This window comes from Felis catus, chromosome D3 (genome assembly GCF_018350175.1).
Source record: "Felis catus isolate Fca126 chromosome D3, F.catus_Fca126_mat1.0, whole genome shotgun sequence".
Taxonomy (NCBI): Eukaryota; Metazoa; Chordata; class Mammalia; order Carnivora; family Felidae; genus Felis; species Felis catus.
The window spans coordinates 89,687,425-89,696,391 of NC_058379.1; positions in this window are offsets into that span (position 1 = coordinate 89,687,425).

The following is an 8,967-nucleotide window of genomic DNA, read 5'->3' on the forward strand; positions in this document are numbered from 1 at the left end:
AAAACAAAACAAAACTCCTCCTTCCCCACTTCTGCTCAAGTCCTGCTGCTGCACTGAATTCTCGTTTTCTCCTTTACATTCAAATCTTTTCACACTAAGATTTATTAACAGTTTACCCAATTTCAACATTTCCCCATAAGTGGTCAAAATGTAGCATTACCCCAACTTCAAAGCTTCTAGGTCGCCAAAAACAAAATCTGAAATGCTGCCATATAAAATAAAAGGTTTGTAAAGATAACAGTGAAATGAACTTCTAAGACCTGAATTCTGGAACACATGGGATGCTTCTGTAATCTTATCCACCCACACAGAAACTATTTCATTGCCAATAAAGAAGGCCGCAAATACCACAAAGACAGAGCACAAAGTCAACTTTCTTGCCAGTAGAATTTAACAAGACACAGGCCTTTTAGCTACATCTACAGACTGTATTTAAAATACATGCATACAGGCACCCACGCACATAGACACACACATCCCGCACACAACACATACACACACATCAACAAGGAAACATCTTCTTTTCTTCTGGATCTACTCTCCATCTCTTGCTCCGGAACTTTAATTTAGCAAAGCTCTTTTCTCTTGTATAAAGTGATATGATTGTTAATACTTAACCTACAAATACTTTTGGCCATTACATTGATCTCTAGTATCTTAACCAAACAGTGAGCAAAAAGGATTGAAAAACTTAAAAGGAGCATCATGGTTCTCACTAGTGGTATTATTGAAAGTCCTGGTCAGTGAAGAAATGATCATTTTAGAAACCACTGGCCACCCACTGTGGGACAGCCCAGCCCTGGACAGGAAGCTGCCAGGGTAGGGGTGGGGGCAACCATGACCTTGCCCCAGAATGAAGGATGGGACGAGATGAAATGTTCAAAAGTTCACTACGTCAGGAAGTGATTATATCTCACAGCCTGTGTGCATTTCATCATCCCCTGCGACCTTTTCAGAAATATGCTTTCAAAGCTAGCTTTCATTGATAATGAGGGATATGTGTCAAAAATACATCTAAAACAATTTACTTTCTGCATTCCTTTCAACTTGACTTAAAAAAAAAATCACTCTATGTGTCTAAACCAATACATCGGTAGTTCTAATATTATGGGACAATGTGAACATTGAATGGTTCCCGTCCAACTTGCAATTCTATTGGGCTTGAGGTGGTCTGGTCTACAGGATATCTCTGACATTGGGGTCTGAAGCCTGGATTTGACTTTCCTTGCAACTTAATCAACTATGAGATCCCTGCCTTTGTTTCTTCAGCTGTAGAATAAGGCTGTAATCCCACCCACCCCTGACCCGCTACCCCCCCCCGCCCCGGACCCCCACCATCTCCCTCCTCTCTCCAGCATCAGTCAAGTTCCAGCCAGGAGAGCAGAAACCAGGCAAAATATCTGAGAACAAAATCAGTGCTGGTGAATTTGCTAAGCTGTTGATTAAAGAACCAAAAAGCCATGCAGGGGTGAGGGAGGCAAGACAGAGCACACAAGCTGACAGAGGGAAGAACGGAAGGACACAGGGAAAGGTGGGGGAGTTACAGGCCTAACTGGAACCGGAATCACTATCGGCCTTGCCAGAAGAGTTAGAGCCACTCCAATGCTGCCCCGAGGCAGAGCAAAGATCACAGGTCCTGCCCCTGCCCTGCTCTCCTGCCTGATGCCCCTGCCCCTCCCCTGCTCTCTTGCCTGGTGCCGAGCCAACCGAGCTCAACCGGAGCTGGTGTGTCCAGAACCAGGAAAGCACACGCGGTACGGGTGCTCTTGTGAAACAGGTGATGGGGAGGGCAGGGGACAGGTGAGGAATCGATCCAAGTGTAAAACCTGCCAAGGACCAGCAGCGACCTGCATCGCAGACTTGGAAAAATCAAACAGGCACATACTTCTGTCTGATAAGGAGTTCGTCATTCCCAACGCAATGTTGTGGGCACAGTGGGTCCCTTTACTACAGAATGGAGACACCGATCACTTACTCTGTGTTGTCGGAATGGGGGCCAGGACAACAGCCCACCCACCCTCACACCCGAGACATCTCCAAGTTCACAGGCATATTCAGAACTATACGAAGGTAAACGCAGTTCACAGATTTAAAACATCTCTTTGGCAACCCTGTACGTATCATTTTCAAGACATACCAAGTACCTCAAAAGATGTCAAACTGAACCCTAGCCACTCCATGATAGTGATCGCTAAGCCCGTAAAGCCGCGAGAGGTCTTCGAGGCCACCCGCGTGAAACACACGATCTAATTTCAGGAGAAAGAAATCACAGATGCCAGGCAGACCCAAGACTGCACCTCCTGATTTTGGAAGTTACCACTGTTCTCCTTGTTTAAAATAGAATTGTCAACCATGCTCTTCTTGAGCTGGCTTCTGCGTGACAAAATGCTGCTCACCACTGGCCCATTCTTTCACACTTGAAGAAATCTGGGCTCAAAGAAGCGGCATGACTTGTTGCTCAAGGTCACAGTCAGCCAAAGGCAACACCCAAACTTAAGACCCGCTTCTGCCACGCCCTAACTCAGGGCTCCTTCCGTTTCAACCGGTGGCGGCGGCCAAGAACAAGGGATGCGCTCTCAGTGGTGGCCCGGGGAACTGGAGGCAGCCATAGGGCACTGCCTTCCCAAACGGCCCCTGAGGGTCTGCTCCCGCTGTGCCAATCCAGCCTGGGTTGCAACACAGCCTGAAATAACGATCGAAATTGCAACAGGACGTACTGCAAACGAAAATTTTGTTTGAGGGAAAGCCAGACTGCACAGCTCTGATGCTCATTTGGAAAGAAAGCATGTTCTAATTGCTAATACTACCCCTCAAGTACACTTTCTTTATGTTTCGTCTGCCTGTCACTCTAGGCTCTCTGAGAAGGTCACAGTGCATGCCCCACCCCATTGTTTCCTCCTGACGACTGCCGTCCATGTGCTATGTGCCTTCAGCCCTGTATCTCTACTCACTGTTCCAGCACCTGGTAGCACTCGATAAATATTTGCTCAAAAAATGAATGCGTGAATGAGTAAGATGCAATGACCAATCATTGCATCTTACTGTCTGGAAACAGGAGTTCCTGTAGCTATAAAGATGATGTACGTATTCTGCGGACGTGTTCCATCAACCAGGCAATCTACGTGAAGCAGTAACACATTAGATCAACAGTCCTCAACAAAAACACCTAGCAAACCAAGAGCTGACGAGTAATTCCTAAAATGCCTGTTGGAAGAATATTTATGGGTAGTTTATTATCATGTAATAATATTATGTACCATTAGTATTATATATTAGTATTATACAAAGTGCTGATATGAACGTTCTTGCTTCTGAGAAATTTTTTGTATGTTAACATGCCCTTCTGATATCTTTTTTAATTTAAGATTTTATTGAAAGATTTATACAAAAATGGTTTCTTTTTTTTTTTTTAATGTTTATTTATTGGGGGCGGGGGGCAGAGAGAGAGGGAGAGAGAGATTCCCAAGCAGGCTCCACGATGTCAGCGCAGAGCCCCACGCAGGGCTCGAACTCGCAAACCGTGAGATCATGCCCAGAGTTGATGTCAAGAGTCAGGTGACTGAGCCACCCAGGCACCCCTACAGAAAATGATTTCTAAGTAGGAAAGGGAAATATAAACTGTGTGCAATACAGATTTGATGGGACCTAGGCTAGTGAGGTTGAGTTATTATCAGAAAAGTCTGTGTGTCTCAGATGGGGTGTCCCCTGAAAGTCGACCCTGGGACATTACCTCCCTGACACGTCACGCCTGCCCACGAGCAGGTCAGCCACGGTCCCAGGCAGAGCCAGAGAGTGCCCCAGGCAGACAGACACAGGAAGGCACTGGCTCCCATGAGAGCTGCCCCACAGCTACTTCCTGGGCAGGCTGGAAGGACACGGGTGGGGCCGTGACAAAGTCCGCTCTGCCTGAGTGACCTACATGAACTTAGGTACCACTGAGCCCTCCCAACAGGTGAAATGTCCCCTGCAGCGCTGGGTTCTTCTCTAGAACCTGAAGAAGATAACCTCCCAGGGACGGCTCATCAAGGTGAGGTGTGGTGTGTGACCATAGTCCCATTACGGGACAATGATTTCGAAATACCATGTGTTTACTAGTGTGTTCCAATTATGTATCCTTCTTTATCAGAAATGTCATTGCAGAAATAAATATACGGAGAACCCAAGACACCAAAAGAAGAGGCTCACTCTTAAAAAAAAAAAAAAAAGAAGAAGAAGCTATTCCTTAACTATTTGCTGAAATAATGTCAAACATACCACAAAACAAACAGGTTTTAGATTATGAATTGGTAGCCCACCTACAAAGTTAGAATGAGCTGTTTGCACCTTCTGGCACTTCCGGGAAACCTAGGAGGAGGAGAGAAGGCCTGGCCTGTACTTGGGTGACAGGAGGAGGGGTCGGAAGCAGCAGGGCAGGAGCGCCCTGGTTCCCGAGGGGCAGCTCCCAGAACCGTGTGCAGCAGACGCGGTGAACTGGGTCCAGCCCACACTGCACTGGCCGGGGCTCCCAGGACACGCCATAGCCATCGGGGGAGCATCCCAGCCGCTTCCCATCATCGTCCCCAGCGAGGGGACCATCTGTATTCCAGTCCTGCCAACTGCCCCTGAGAGTCCCTGTAGCACGTGTTCCTCCAGTACGGGGTCTGACCCTCCATCCATTTGTCTCATCTCTGTGGTCACCTTCAGTGCAGAATACTCCCACAGTTTTTCTTCATCTCCTGTGACATCACATTTCTGAAGAGTAATCTCCTCTCCCCTTCCGTGGAACAGTCCTCAGTGAGGGTTTGACGCGGGCCTGGCCAGTGAACCACGCGAGCGAGGCCGCGTCCCTCTCAGGGCACCCTGCGTGGACGCAGGCGGTTCGTCAGCCCCTCACTGCTAATGCTAATTTTGAGCACCCCATCAAGGCACTACCCGCTTTCCCCACTGCAAAGTTACCGTCGCTTCCCTTGCAATGAGTAAGCAGTCTAAGCAGACAAACACAATGACCAACACATACGTTGATCCTCGTGAAATACTCCACTTACGCTCGGCATCCATAGTGATTCTTGCCAGAGCCGGTGTTCGCTTCGAGGACTGCAGATCTTTCGCCCCCAGCACTCAAGAAGTGGATCTTTCTCTACCATTTATTTATCCTTTACTTAGCATTACGGATGCAAGGATTCCTATTTTTTCTAATGGTTTGTAGGTCATTACTGTACTTAGTTGTCTGCCTGCTCAGGGTGGGCTAGATTTGGCCCACGGGAGCCCAGCCAGGTTGGCTTCAGTTTCCTGACAAGCCCCATCTTTTTTTAATGTTTAAGAGAGAGATAGAGTGTGAGCAGAGGAGGGGCAGAGAGGGAGACACAGAATCGGAAGCGGGCTCCAGGCTCCGAGCTGTGAGCACAGAGCCCGACGCGGGGCTCAAACTCACAGACAGCGAGATCACGACCTGAGCCGAAGTCGGACGCTCAACCGACTGAGCCACCCAGGCGCCCCTTGATGGGTCTAGTTCTTAAGAGTAGTTTAACCAATAATTCCTCCTCCATTTTTAATGCCACTTACTTGTTGAAGACCCTGAGTCCTGATAGGATTTCTCATCCTGCATGTGGCTGGTGGTCAAATCAGCCCTTAATACATGAGGAGAAAAATTCCAGACCCAGGGAGACAGAAACCTGGTGGATGACACGGTGATGAGAATAAGAGAGAAAGGGTACAGGCCCGGGTGCCATCTAGTGGGTGACAAAAATCCAGAGAGACATTTCTGACTAAGGGCACCCCTCAGGAATTATGACACAGTTTGGCCAAAAGAGCTTGGCCTTCGGAGGTAGTTGGTGCTCCGGTAACAACAGGCTGGGACACACTGATCACAGGACAAGCAAAGTCCTCTTTTTCAAAGCTGTGGAAGGAAGCCATCAAGTCTCTCCAAGGCATCCACTGTGTGCAGCCAGCACTGATTTCTGACAAACCACTCTCTCCACGGTGGTTCAGATCCCCAGAAAGCATCACGTTAGCCTCGAAAATTTTAAACACGTCTCAGTTCATCTTACAGCTTTCCAAACAAAACAAAACATTCCTCAAAATCGCTGTCCTTTTATTTTTATTTCACTGACACCTTTACCTTAATCTTTTGTTTGCGTCAATATCTGGCTATGTTATGAGGCCGAGATCTAGGGGTACCGAGAGACCCCTGACTGGTTATCATACAGGAATATGCGGGCTGCTTGGAGCTCCCTGACCCGCTGCCTTGAATAGGACACTTCCCAGTTTCTTCCCGGATTATTTCCTGGGGCTCAGAGCAACACCATAGACCAGGCGGCTTAAAACGACAGAAATGTATTCTCGCATAGTTCTGGAGGCCAAAGGTCCAAACTCAAGGTGTGAGACACGCAGGGGTGGGTCCCTCCTGCCTCTTCCAGCTTGTGGTGGCTGCTGGCAGTCCTTGACGTCCTTGGCTTCTGGCTGGGCCACTTGTACCTCATCCCTCATCAGCACGAGGCATTCTCCACGTGTGTCCCTGTCTTCACACAGCCATCTGCTCCTGACGACATGCTGAATTACGGGTCCACCCTTCTCCACTTGACCTCATCGTAACTCATTACATACACAGCCCCCCTGTTTCCAAATAATCCCATCCTCAGGTGCCAGGGGTTTGGATTCCTTCATGTCTCTTGGGGGGGAGACGTAATTCAACCCTCGACATCGTCTTCCACGTATGAATTCAGTATAACTGAAGCATACATACGTAGCTCCAAATAAAGTACAGACTATCAACCTCCCCTCAACTTAAGGTAACATGTCTGCCTTGGGGAGCTTGGGTGGGTCAGTCGGTTAAGCATCCGACTCTTGATCTTGGCTCAGGTCATGATCTCACATTTCGGTTCCTGAGTTCGAGACCCACGCCCAGCCCTGTGCTGACAGCGCAGAACCTGTTTAGGATTCTCTCTCTCTCTCTCTCTCTCTCTCTCTCTCTCTCTCTCTCCCTCTCTCTGCCCCTCCCCCACTCGCTCTAAATAAATAAATAAATAAATAAATAAATAAATAAATAAATAAATAAAATGTCTGCTTTATCCAGACTGATCCAGGAAATTCTACAGGCCACCATTATCTTGAGGTCGTATCCGATGCCACTAGTCTAGAAAGTAGCACATGGACCTTCAATTGTCTGTACAGGATAAACGTATGAGCTCCTCTCAGCTGGGCTGGATTGGCAGTTGTGAGGAAGCATAAGATGCTGGCACCAGATGGGGGAAACAGTTCAGAGAGCAGGGCCAAGACCCCAGGGCACAGACTCGTGGACTCAGAGACTCAGACTTGTGGACCCACTGCACGGGCCTGCACTGCTGAGCGGTCTTCTCGAGTGTGGCCGGGTTTCTGCCTCCTCTGTGGGTGACGGAGCTCAGCTGCCAGGGCGGTGGAGAGGGTAAGGTTTGATGATGGGGTGCTGCTCAGAGAGTGGTAGGTATTGACGCCCTCCCCCAAATTCTGTAGGTTTGTAAAAAGTTAGGGGTCACATCAGAAACATGAGAAAAGATCTTTGGAAGAAAGTAACTCATATTCATATTATGAGACATGGCATTTACAGGTTCTTGACCTATCAGAGCCCCCACCAACCCACTTAAAACCAGTATTTTGTAATGCTATCTTTATCTGACGACTCCTAGGTGATACAACTTACACATATTTTCAGAAAGAATGATCATAATGACCTAAGTCTAACATAAAGAAAAAAATAAAGTGAAAGCCATTCGTAATGAATAATATTTATTTCAACATGTAAATGCTTGGGTTCAGTTATGACAGAAGACAAAGGTCCCCACACATTTACACACTACCCCGAAAGTACCATCCCCATGGAGAAGCACTGGGGCCACGGACTGGACCACAGAGATCCCCAGACCCAAGGGGACGCATCCATGGGGTGCAGAAGGCTTTGGCAAAACTTAGCCGACTCAGAAAGCTAGGTCCTCCCAGCACGTGCACCACAAGATGCAGAGAACACTGGCCAGCTAGAAGAAAAGAAAAGGAAGGGGGAAAGAGCGAACTCACTGGGAAAGTACCGCTACAAGAAAGAGAACATGACAGAGAAACAGGGAGACACTCGTCTCTGGAGGTGGCTCAGGCCCTGCTGGTTTCCAGGTTCAGTCTCACCCCTGAGAACGTTATGCTGTCCTACCTTTCCTCTAAGATGTCCTAACTCAACTTCCGTGCCTGAAAATCAACACAGTCCTAATACTGCAGTGAAAAGGAAGTTTGGATGAGGTGTATTTTTGTTAAGCTAAAGAAGTCTACTCCTTTGCTGGCATGAGAAGTGATGTTAACGGGAAGGTGAGAACTAGGTGGTGAGGAGGTGTAATTTTTAGTGTTTCCTCACTCATGAACTCAATACAGAGCTTTAGGCAAAAATAGAGAACACCGCATCATGGCAAATGCCCGTTCCTCCCCAGTTAAGGACTGAAAATCTTAGTCAACCACTAGCAGCCTTAGGGATGGAGCCCCTTGACACCCCCCTACGCGTGCACCGGGGAAAAAGCACCCCGGTAAGCCCAGCTTGATTCTGCGCATTAGCCTCGCGTCAACTTTTGGCCAAACTCTGCTCCTGGCAAGGTGCTGAGTCATTGGCATGGGTACTGCCAGTCAGGTCATGTTTTCAACTTAGAAGAACAGCAGAGCCTGGTAAAACCACCTGTTGCCCAAGCCGCCTGTGATGATCAGCTTTGTCAACACAGGCATGTGGAACTCTGTTCTGTGTTCCGCTCCGTCCAGTCCAGCAGCTCTCCGATTTGTAGAGCACGCACGGCAGCTGTGTTCTTCACCACAGCAAGGTCTGTTTTACTTGCTTCTCCTTTCTGCCAGTCTTGCCCTCGCTCACCGAGGTTTGTGAGGACAGACAGAGCCCAAGGAGCTCCACAGATGACGTCCAGGCCAGCCAAGCTTCAGGCAGCACTCCCCGCATGGGCGGCCACCAGATTGTTGTCACGATGCCATTTT